We start from the raw sequence: 12149 nt of genomic DNA on the forward strand, positions 1-12149 counted from the left end.
CTCCCGCCTCTACACTTCACCCCTCTCTCTACACTTCACCCATCTCCTGCCTCTACACTTCACCCACCTCCCGCCTCTACACTTCACCCACCTCCCGCCTCTACACTACACCCACCTCCCGCCTCTACACTACACCCATCTCCTGCCTCTACACTTCACCCATCTCCCGCCTCTACACTACACCCACCTCCTGCCTCTACACTTCACCCATCTCCCGCCTCTACACTTCACCCATCTCCCGCCTCTACACTTCACCCCTCTCTCTACACTTCACCCATCTCCTGCCTCTACGCTTCACCCACCTCCCGCCTCTACACTACACCCACCTCCCGCCTCTACACTTCACCCATCTCCCGCCTCTACACTTCACCCATCTCCCGCCTCTACACTTCACCCATCTCCCGCCTCTACACTTCACCCATCTCCCGCCTCTACACTTCACCCATCTCCCGCCTCTACACTTCACCCATCTCCCGCCTCTACACTTCACCCATCTCCCGCCTCTACACTTCACCCATCTCCCGCCTCTACACTTCACCCATTTCCCGCCTCTACACTTCACCCATCTCCCGCCTCTACACTTCACCCATCTCCTGCCTCTACACTACACCCACCTCCCGCCTCTACACTTCACCCACCTCCTGCCTCTACACTTCACCCATCTCCCGCCTCTACACTTCACCCATCTCCCGCCTCTACACTTCACCCATCTCCTGCCTCTACACTTCACCCACCTCCAGCCTCTACACTTCACCCGCCTCTACACTTCACCCATCTCCTGCCTCTACACTTCACCCATCTCCTGCCTCTACACTTCACCCCTCTCTCTACACTTCACCCATCTCCTGCCTCTACACTTCACCCATCTCCTGCCTCTACACTTCACCCACCTCCAGCCTCTACACTTCACCCGCCTCTACACTTCACCCATCTCCTGCCTCTACACTTCACCCATCTCCTGCCTCTACACTTCACCCATCTCCTGCCTCTACACTTCACCCATCTCCCGCCTCTACACTTCACCCATCTCCCGCCTCTACACTTCACCCATCTCCCGCCTCTACACTTCACCCATCTCCCGCCTCTACACTTCACCCATCTCCTGCCTCTACACTTCACCCATCTCCCGCCTCTACACTTCACCCATCTCCCGCCTCTACACTTCACCCCTCTCTCTACACTTCACCCATCTCCCGCCTCTACACTTCACCCATCTCCCGCCTCTACACTTCACCCATCTCCCGCCTCTACACTTCACCCCTCTCTCTACACTTCACCCATCTCCTGCCTCTACACTTCACCCACCTCCAGCCTCTACACTTCACCCGCCTCTACACTTCACCCATCTCCTGCCTCTACACTTCACCCCTCTCTCTACACTTCACCCATCTCCTGCCTCTACACTTCACCCATCTCCTGCCTCTACACTTCACCCATCTCCCGCCTCTACACTTCACCCATCTCCCGCCTCTACACTTCACCCATCTCCTGCCTCTACACTTCACCCCTCTCTCTACACTTCACCCATCTCCTGCCTCTACACTTCACCCATCTCCCGCCTCTACACTTCACCCATCTCCCGCCTCTACACTTCACCCATCTCCCGCCTCTACACTTCACCCATCTCCTGCCTCTACACTTCACCCATCTCCTGCCTCTACACTTCACCCATCTCCTGCCTCTACACTTCACCCCTCTCCCGCCTCTACACTTCACCCCTCTCTCTACACTTCACCCATCTCCTGCCTCTACACTTCACCCATCTCCTGCCTCTACACTTCACCCATCTCCTGCCTCTACACTTCACCCATCTCCTGCCTCTACACTTCACCCATCTCCCGCCTCTACACTTCACCCATCTCCTGCCTCTACACTTCACCCATCTCCCGCCTCTACACTTCACCCCTCTCTCTACACTTCACCCATCTCCCGCCTCTACACTTCACCCATCTCCCGCCTCTGCACTTCACCCATCTCCCGCCTCTACACTTCACCCCTCTCTCTACACTTCACCCATCTCCTGCCTCTACACTTCACCCATCTCCTGCCTCTACACTTCACCCATCTCCTGCCTCTACACTTCACCCATCTCCTGCCTCTACACTTCACCCATCTCCTGCCTCTACACTTCACCCATCTCCTGCCTCTACACTTCACCCATCTCCTGCCTCTACACTTCACCCATCTCCCGCCTCTACACTTCACCCCTCTCTCTACACTTCACCCATCTCCTGCCTCTACACTTCACCCATCTCCTGCCTCTACGCTTCACCCACCTCCCGCCTCTACACTACACCCACCTCCCGCCTCTACACTTTACCCACCTCCCGCCTCTACACTTCACCCACCTCCCGACTCTACACTTCACCCACCTCCCGACTCTACACTTCACCCACCTCCCGCCTCTACACTTCACCCACCTCCCGTCTCTAGATTTCACCCACCTCCCGCCTCTACATTTCACCCGCCTCTACATTTCACCCACCTCTGCTCCTGCCTCTACATTTCACCCACCTCCCGCCTCTACATTTCACCCATCTCCCGCCCTCTATTCTTTATCCACCTCCCGCCTCTACACTTCACCCACCTCCCACCTCTACACTACACCCACCTCCCGCCTCTACACTACACCCACCTCCCACCCTCTACATTTCACCCACCTCCTGCCTCTACACTTCCCCTACCTCCCGCTTCTATATTTCATCCGCCTCTACACTTCACCCGCCTCTACACTTCACCCGTCTCCCGCCTCTACATTTCACACGCCTCTACACTTCACCCATCTCCCGCCTCTACACTTCACCCATCTCCCGCCACTACACTTCATTCATCTCCCGCCACTACACTTCATTCATCTCCCGCCTCTACACTTCACGAATCTCCCGCCTCTACACTTCACGAATCTCCCGCCTCTACACTTCACGAATCTCCCGCCTCTACACTTCACGAATCTTCCGCCTCTACACTTCACCCATCTCCCGCCTCTACACTTCACCCATCTCCCGCCTCTACACTAAAAACAGAGAGTTGTGGTAAATGGAGTGCATTCACAGGAGGGAAATGTTACCAGTGGAGTATCCCAGGGATCTGTACTTGGACCAGTGCTTTTTAATATCTTTATTGGTGACATTGCAAATGGCATTAAAGGGAAAGCATGCCTTTTTGCAGATGACACAAAGGTATGCAACAGGGTAGACACACCAGGTGGGGTAAAACAAATGATTGAGGATCTAGGTAGACTAGACGAATGGTCAAGAGTCTGGCAATTACAGTTTAATGCCAAAAAATGCAAAATCATGCACTTGGGTCTCAAAAATCTTAAAGCTAAATACAGTATTAATGGCACTATACTGGAAACTACTGAGGAGGAAAGGGATCTAGGAGTCACTATCTCAGGTGACATAAAGGATAAATATAGTATTAATGGCACTATACTGGAAACTACTGAGGAGGAAAGGGATCTAGGAGTCACTATTCCAGATGACTTAAAGGCAGGTAAGCAATGTAACAAGGCAATGAGGAAGGCTAGTCAGATGCTTGGCTGCATTGGGAGAGGAATCAGCAGCAGAAAGAAGTAATAATGCCACTGTATAGGTCATTGGTATGGCCTCATCTAGAATACTGTATTCAGTTCTGGAGGCCATATCTTCAAAAGGATATTAATACATTAGAAACTGTACAAAGGAGGGCAACTAAAATGGTGCATGGCCTACATCACAAAACATACCCAGAAAGACTAAGAAATCTCAATATGTATAGTTTGGAGCAGAGAAGGGAAAGGGGGGACATGATAGAAACTTTCAAATATATGAAGGGTTTTAACAAAGTCCAGGAGGGAAACATTCTCCAAATGAAGAGAAGCAATAGGACACGAGGACATGCACTGAGACTGGAGGGGGGGAGGTTCAGGGGAAATTTGCGGAAAAATTATTTCACAGAAAGGGTAGTGGACAAGTGGAATAGCCTCCCATCAGAGGTGGTAGAGGCTAAGACAGTAGAGCAATTTAAACATGCATGGGATAGACATAAGGATATCCTTACAAAGAAATAAGGATCAAATAAGGTTAGAGATAAAAATAATGTAAAAAAAAAAAAAAAAAAAAAGGGGCAGACTAGATGGGCCAAGTGGTTCTTATCTGCCGACAAATTCTATGTTTCTACATTTCACCCGCCTCTACACTTCACCCATCTCCCGCCTCTACACTTCACCCATCTCACGCCTCTACACTTAACCCATCTCTCTACACTTCACCCATCTCCCGCCTCTACACTTCACCCACCTCCCACCTCTACACTACACCCACCTCTACACTTCACCCATCTCCCGCCTCTACACTTCACCCACCTCCCGCCTCTACACTACACCCACCTCCCGCCTCTACACTACACCCACCTCCCGCCTCTACACTACACCCACCTCACACCCTCTACATTTCACCCACCTCCCGCCTCTACAGTTCACCTACCTCCCGCTTCTATATTTCACCCGCCTCTACACTTCACCCCTCTCCCGCCTCTACACTTAACCCATCTCTCTACATTTCACCCACCTCCTGCCTCTACACTTCCCCTACCGCCCGCTTCTATATTTCACCCGCCTCTACACTTCACCCATCTCCCGCCTCTACACTTCACCCACCTCCCGCCTCTACACTACACCCACCTCCCGCCTCTACACTACACCCACCTCCCGCCTCTACACTACACCCACCTCACACCCTCTACATTTCACCCACCTCCCGCCTCTACAGTTCACCTACCTCCCGCTTCTATATTTCACCCGCCTCTACACTTCACCCCTCTCCCGCCTCTACATTTCACCCGCCTCTATACTTCACCCATCTCCCGCCTCTACACTTCACCCATCTCCCGCCTCTACATTTCACCCACCTCTACACCTCACCCATCTCCCACCTCTACACTTTACCCACCTCCCGCCTCTACATTTCACCCGCATCTACACTTCACCCATCTCCCGCGTCTACACTTCACCCACCTCTACACTTCACCCATCTCCCGCCTCTACACTTCACCCATCTCCCGCCTCTACACTTCACCCATCTCCCGCCTCTACACTTCACCCATCTCCCGCCTCTACACTTCACCCATCTCTCTACACTTCACCCATCTCCCGCCTCTACACTTCACCCATCTCTCTACACTTCACCCATCTCCCGCCTCTACACTTCACCCACCTCCCACCTCTACACTACACCCACCTCCCACCCTCTACATTTCACCCACCTCCTGCCTCTACACTTCCCCTACCGCCTGCTTCTATATTTCACCCGCCTCTACACTTCACCCGCCTCTACACTTCACCCATCTCCCGCCTCTACATTTCACCCGCCTCTACACTTCACCCATCTCCCACCTCTACATTTCACCCGCCTCTACACTTCACCCATCTCCCGCCTCTACACTTCACCCATTTCCCGCCTCTACACTTCACCCATCTCCCGCCTCTACACTTCACCCATCTCCCACCTCTACACTACACCCACCTCCCGCCTCTACACTACACCCACCTCCCGCCTCTACACTACACCCACCTCACACCCTCTACATTTCACCCACCTCCCGCCTCTACAGTTCACCTACCTCCCGCTTCTATATTTCACCCGCCTCTACACTTCACCCATCTCCCACCTCTACATTTCACCCGCCTCTATACTTCACCCATCTCCCGCCTCTACACTTCACCCATCTCCCGCTTCTACATTTCACCCACCTCTACACCTCACCGATCTCCCACCTCTACACTTCACCCACCTCCCGCCTCTACATTTCACCCACCTCTACACTTCACCCGCCTCTACACTTCACCCACCTCCCGCCTCTACACTTCACCCATCTCTTGCCTCTACACTACACCCATCTCCCGCCTCTACACTTCACCCATCTCCCGCCTCTACACTTCACCCACCTCCCGCCTCTACACTTCACCCATCTCTCTACACTTCACCCATCTCTCTACACTTCACCCACCTCCCGCCTCTACACTTCACCCACCTCCCGCCTCTACACTTCACCCATCTCTCTACACTTCACCCATCTCTCTACACTTCACCCACCTCCCGCCTCTACACTTCACCCACCTCCCGCCTCTACACTTCACCCACCTCCCGCCTCTACATTTCACCCGCCTCTACACTTCACCCATCTCCCACCTCTACACTTCACACACCTCCCGCCTCTACACTTCACCCGCCTCTACACTTCACCCATCTTCCGCCTCTACACTTCACCCATCTCCCGCCTCTACACTACACCCACCTCCCGCCTCTACATTTCACCCATCTCACGCCTCTACACTTCACCCACCTCCCGCCTCTACATTTCACCCACCTCTACACTTCACCCACCTCCCGCCTCTACATTTCACCCACCTCTACACTTCACCCACCTCCCTCCTCTACATTTCACCCGCGTCTACACTTCACCCACCTCCCGCGTCTACACTTCACCCACCTCCTGCCTCTACACTTCACCCACTTCCCGCCTCTACACTACACCCACCTCCCGCCTCTACACTACACCCACCTCCCGCCTCTACACTACACTACACCCACCTCCCACCCTCTACATTTCACCCACCTCCTGCCTCTACACTTCCCCTACCTCCCGCTTCTATATTTCACCTGCCTCTACACTTCACCCGCCTCTACACTTCACCCATCTCCCGCCTCTACATTTCACCCGCCTCTACACTTCACCCATCTCCCGCCTCTACATTTCACCCTCCTCTACACTTCACCCATCTCCCGCCACTACACTTAACCCATCTCCCGCCTCTACATTTCACCCGCCTCTACACTTCACCCATCTCCCGCCTCTACACTTCAACCGCCTCCCGCCTCTACACTTCAACCGCCTCCCGCCTCTACACTACACCCACCTCCCGCCACTACACTTCACCCACCTCCCGCCTCTACACTACACCCACCTCCCGCCACTACACTACACCCACCTCCCGCCTCTACAGTTCACCTACCTCCCGCTTCTACATTTCTCTGATGTCCTAAGTGGATGCTGGGGACTCCGTCAGGACCATGGGGAACAGCGGCTCCGCAGGAGACAGGGCACAAAAGTAAAAGCTTTAGGATCAGGTGGTGTGCACTGGCTCCTCCCCCCATGACCCTCCTCCAAGCCTCAGTTAGATCTTTGTGCCCGGCCGAGAAGGGTGCAATCTAGGTGGCTCTCCTAAAGAGCTGCTTAGAGTAAAAGTTTTGTTAGGTTTTTTTATTTTCAGTGAGTCCTGCTGGCAACAGACTCACTGCATCGAGGGACTTAGGGGAGAAGAAGTGAACTCACCTGCGTGCAGGATGGATTGGCTTCTTAGGCTACTGGACACTAGCTCCAGAGGGACGATCACAGGTACAGCCTGGATGGGTCACCGGAGCCGCGCCGCCGACCCCCTTGCAGATGCTGAAGAGAGAAGAGGTCCAGAAATCGGCGGCTGAAGACTTCCCAGTCTTCTTAAGGTAGCGCACAGCACTGCAGCTGTGCGCCATTGCTCTCAGCACACTTCACACCAACGGTCACTGAGGGTGCAGGGCGCTGGGGGGGGGGCGCCCTGAGCAGCAATGAAAGTACCTATGCTGGCTAAAAATACATCACATATAGCCCCTGGGGCTATATGGATGTATTTAACCCCTGCCAGGTTGTCAGAAAAACGGGAGAAGAAGCCCGCCGAAAAGGGGGCGGGGCCTATTCTCCTCAGCACACAGCGCCATTTTCCCTCACAGAACTGCTGGAGGGAAGGCTCCCAGGCTCTCCCCTGCACTGCACTACAGAAACAGGGTTAAAACAGAGAGGGGGGGCACTTATTTGGCGATATGATTATATATTAAGATGCTATAAGGGAAAACACTTATATAAAGGTTGTCCCTGTATAATTATAGCGTTTTGGTGTGTGCTGGCAAACTCTCCCTCTGTCTCCCCAAAGGGCTAGTGGGGTCCTGTCCTCTATCAGAGCATTCCCTGTGTGTGTGCTGTGTGTCGGTACGTGTGTGTCGACATGTATGAGGACGATGTTGGTGAGGAGGCGGAGCAATTGCCTGTAATGGTGATGTCACTCTCTAGGGAGTCGACACCGGAATGGATGGCTTATTTAGGGAATTACGTGATAATGTCAACAAGCTGCAAGGTCGGTTGACGACATGAGACGGCCGGCAAACCAATTAGTACCTGTCCAGGCGTCTCAAACACCGTCAGGGGCTTTAAAACGCCCATTACCTCAGTCGGTCGACACAGACACGGACACTGACTCCAGTGTCGACGGTGAAGAAACAAACGTATTTTCCATTAGGGCCACACGTTACATGTTAAGGGCAATGAAGGAGGTGTTACATATTTCTGATACTACAAGTACCACAAAAAAGGGTATTATGTGGGGTGTGAAAAAACTACCTCTAGTTTTTCCTGAATCAGATAAATGAAATGAAGTGTGTGATGATGCGTGGGTCTCCCCCGATAGAAAATTAAAGGCGCTCACACGCTTATCAAAACAAGTGGCGTTACCGTCTCCAGATACGGCCGCCCTCAAGGAGCCAGCTAATAGGAGGCTGGAAAATATCCTAAAAAGTATATACACACATACTGGTGTTATACTACGACCAGCGATCGCCTCAGCCTGGATGTGCAGCGCTGGGGTGGCTTGGTCGGATTCCCTGACTGAAAATATTGATACCCTTGACAGGGACAGTATATTATTGACTATAGAGCATTTAAAGGATGCATTTCTATATATGCGAGATGCACAGAGGGATATTTGCAATCTGGCATCAAGAGTAAGTGCGATGTCCATATCTGCCAGAAGATGTTATGGACACGTCAGTGGTCAGGTGATGCAGATTCCAAACGGCAGTATTGCCGTATAAAGGGGAGGAGTTATTTGGGGTCGGTCCATCGGACCTGGTGGCCACGGCAACAGCTGGAAAATCCACCTTTTTACCCCAAGTCACATCTCAGCAGAAAAAGACACCGTCTTTTCAGCCTCAGTCCTTTCGTCCCCATAAGGGCAAGCGGGCAAAAGGCCAGTCATATCTGCCCAGGGGTAGAGGATCGGAAGAAGACTGCAGCAGGCAGCCCCTTCCCAGGAACAGAAGCCCTCCACCGCTTCTGCCAAGTCCTCAGCATGACGCTGGGGACGTACAAGCGGACTCAGGTGCGGTGGGGGGGGTCGTCTCAAGAGTTTCAGCGCGCAGTGGGCTCACTCGCAAGTGGACCCCTGGATCCTACAAGTAGTATCCCAGGGGTACAGATTGGAAATTCGAGACGTCTCCCCCTCGCAGGTTCCTGAAATCTGCTTTACCAACGTCTCCCTCCGACAGGGAGGCAGTATTGGAAACAATTCACAAGCTGTATTCCCAGCAGGTGATAATCAAAGTACCCCTCCTACAACAAGGAAAGGGGTATTATTCCACACTATTTGTGGTACTGAAGCCAGACGGCTCGTGAGATTTATTCTAAATCTGAAATCTTTGAACACTTACATACAAAGGTTCAAATCAAGATGGAGTCACTCAGAGCAGTGATAGCGAACCAGGAAGAAGGGGACTATATGGTGTCCCTGGACATCAAGGATGCTTACCTCCATGTCCCAAATTGCCCTTCTCACCAAGGGTACCTCAGGTTCGTGGTACAGAACTGTCACTATCAGTTTCAGACGCTGCCGTTTGGATTGTCCACGGCACCCCGGGTCTTTACCAAGGTAATGGCCGAAATGATGATTCTTCTTCAAAGAAAAGGCGTCTTAATTATCCCTTACTTGGACGATCTCCTGATAAGGGCAAGGTCCAGAGAACAGTTGGAGGTCGGAGTAGCACTATCTCAAGTAGTTCTACGACAGCACGGGTGGATTCTAAATATTCCAAAATCGCAGCTGATTCCGACGACACGTCTGCTGTTACTAGGGATGATTCTGGACACAGTCCAGAAAAAGGTGTTTCTCCCGGAGGAGAAAGCCTGGGAGTTATCCGAGCTAGTTAGGAACCTCCTAGAACCAGGCCAAGTGTCAGTGCATCAATGCACAAGAGTCCTGGGAAAAATGGTGGCTTCTTACGAAGCGATTCCATTCGGCAGATTTCACGAAAGAATTTTTCAGTGGGATCTGCTGGACGAATGGTCCGGATCGCATCTTCAGATGCATCAGCGGATAATCCTGTCTCCAAGGACAAGGGTGTCTCTTCTGTGGTGGCTGCAGAGTGCTCATCTACTAGAGGGCAGCAGATTCGGCATTCAGGACTGGGTCCTGGTGACCACGGATGCCAGCCTGAGAGGCTGGGGAGCAGTCACACAGGGAAGAAATTTCCAAGGAGTGTGGTCAAGTCTGGAGACTTCTCTCCACATAAATATACTGGAGCTAAGGGCAATTTACAATGCTCTGAGCCTAGGAAGACCTCTGCTTCAAAGTCAACCGGTGCTGATCCAGTCGGACAACATCACGGCAGTCGCCCACGTAAACAGACAGGGCGACACAAGAAGCAGGAGGGCAATGGCAGAAGCTGCAAGGATTCTTCGCTGGGCGGAAAATCATGTGATAGCACTGTCAGCAGTGTTCATTCCGGGAGTGGACAACTGGGAAGCAGACTTCCTCAGCAGGCACGACCTCCACCCGGGAGAGTGGGGACTTCACACGGAAGTCTTCCACATGATTGTGAACCATTGGGAAAAACCAAAGGTGGACATGATGGCGTCCCGCCTGAACAAAAAACTGGACAGGTATTGCGCCAGGTCAAGAGACCCTCAGGCAATAGCTGTGGACGTTCTGGTAACACCGTGGGTGTACCAGTCGGTGTATGTGTTCCCTCCTCTGCTTCTCATACCTAAGGTACTGAGAATTATAAGACGTAGAGGAGTAAGAACTATACTCGTGGCTCCGGATTGGCCAAGAAGGACTTGGTACCCGGAACTTCAAGAGATGCTCACAGAGGACTCATGGCCTCTGCCGCTAAGAAGGGACTTGCTTCAGCAAGTACCATGTCTGTTCCAAGACTTACCGCGGCTGCGTTTGACGGCATGGCGGTTGAACGCCGGATCCTAAGGGAAAAAGGCATTCCGGAAGAGGTCACTCCTACCCTGGTCAAAGCCAGGAAGGAGGTGACCGCACAACATTATCACCACATGTGGCGAAAATATGTTGCGTGGTGTGAGGCCAGGAAGGCCCCACGAAGAAATTTCAACTCGGTCGATTCCTGCATTTCCTGCAAACAGGAGTGTCTATGGGCCTCAAATTGGGATCCATTAAGGTTTAAATTTCGGCCCTGTCGATTTTCTTCCAGAAAGAATTGGCTTCAGTTCCTGAAGTCCAGAAGTTTGTCAAGGGAGTACTGCATATACAACCCCCTTTTGTGCCTCCAGTGGCACTGTGGGATCTCAACGTAGTTCTGGGATTCCTCAAATCACATTGGTTTAAACCGCTCAAATCTGTGGATTTGAAATATCTCACATGGAAAGTGACCATGATGTTGGCCCTGGCCTCGGCCAGGCGAGTGTCAGAATTGGCGGCTTTGTCTCACAAAAGCCCATATCTGATTGTCCATTCGGACAGGGCAGAGCTGCGGACTCGTGCCCAGTTTCTCCCTAAGGTGGTGTCAGCGTTTCACCTGAACCAGCTTATTGTGGTACCTGCGGCTACTAGGGACTTGGAGGACTCCAAGTTGCTAGAGGTTGTCAGGGCCCTGAAAATATAGGTTTCCAGGACGGCTGGAGTCAGGAAAACTGACTTGCTGTTATCCTGTATGCACCCAAAAAACTGGGTGCTCTTGCTTCTAAGCAGACGATTGCTAGTTGGATGTGTAGTACAATTCAGCTTGCACATTCTGTGGCAGGCCTGCCACAGCCAAAATATGTAAATGCCCATTCCACAAGGAAGGTGGGCTCATCTTGGGCGGCTGCCCGAGGGGTCTCGGCTTTACAACTTTGCCGAGCTGCTACTTGGTCAGGGGCACACCCTGGCTGAGGAGGACCTGGAGTTCTCTCACTCGGTGCTGCAGAGTCATCCGCACTCTCCCGCCCGTTTGGGAGCTTTGGTATAATCCCCATGGTCCTGACGGAGTCCCCAGCATCCACTTAGGACGTCAGAGAAAATAAGAATTTACTTACCGATAATTCTATTTCTCGTAGTCCGTAGTGGATGCTGGGCG

General features: G+C 52.6%; 1 protein-coding gene across 2 annotated transcripts in view; it reads left to right on the plus strand.

The window, feature by feature from the left end:
- Nucleotides 1–12149, plus strand: part of ENTREP3 (endosomal transmembrane epsin interactor 3) — a 53066-nt gene that overhangs the window by 13541 nt on the left and 27376 nt on the right. The gene's annotated exons all lie outside the window — the stretch shown is intronic.

The sequence above is a fragment of the Pseudophryne corroboree genome, chromosome 12, assembly GCF_028390025.1.
Source record: "Pseudophryne corroboree isolate aPseCor3 chromosome 12, aPseCor3.hap2, whole genome shotgun sequence".
Taxonomy (NCBI): Eukaryota; Metazoa; Chordata; class Amphibia; order Anura; family Myobatrachidae; genus Pseudophryne; species Pseudophryne corroboree.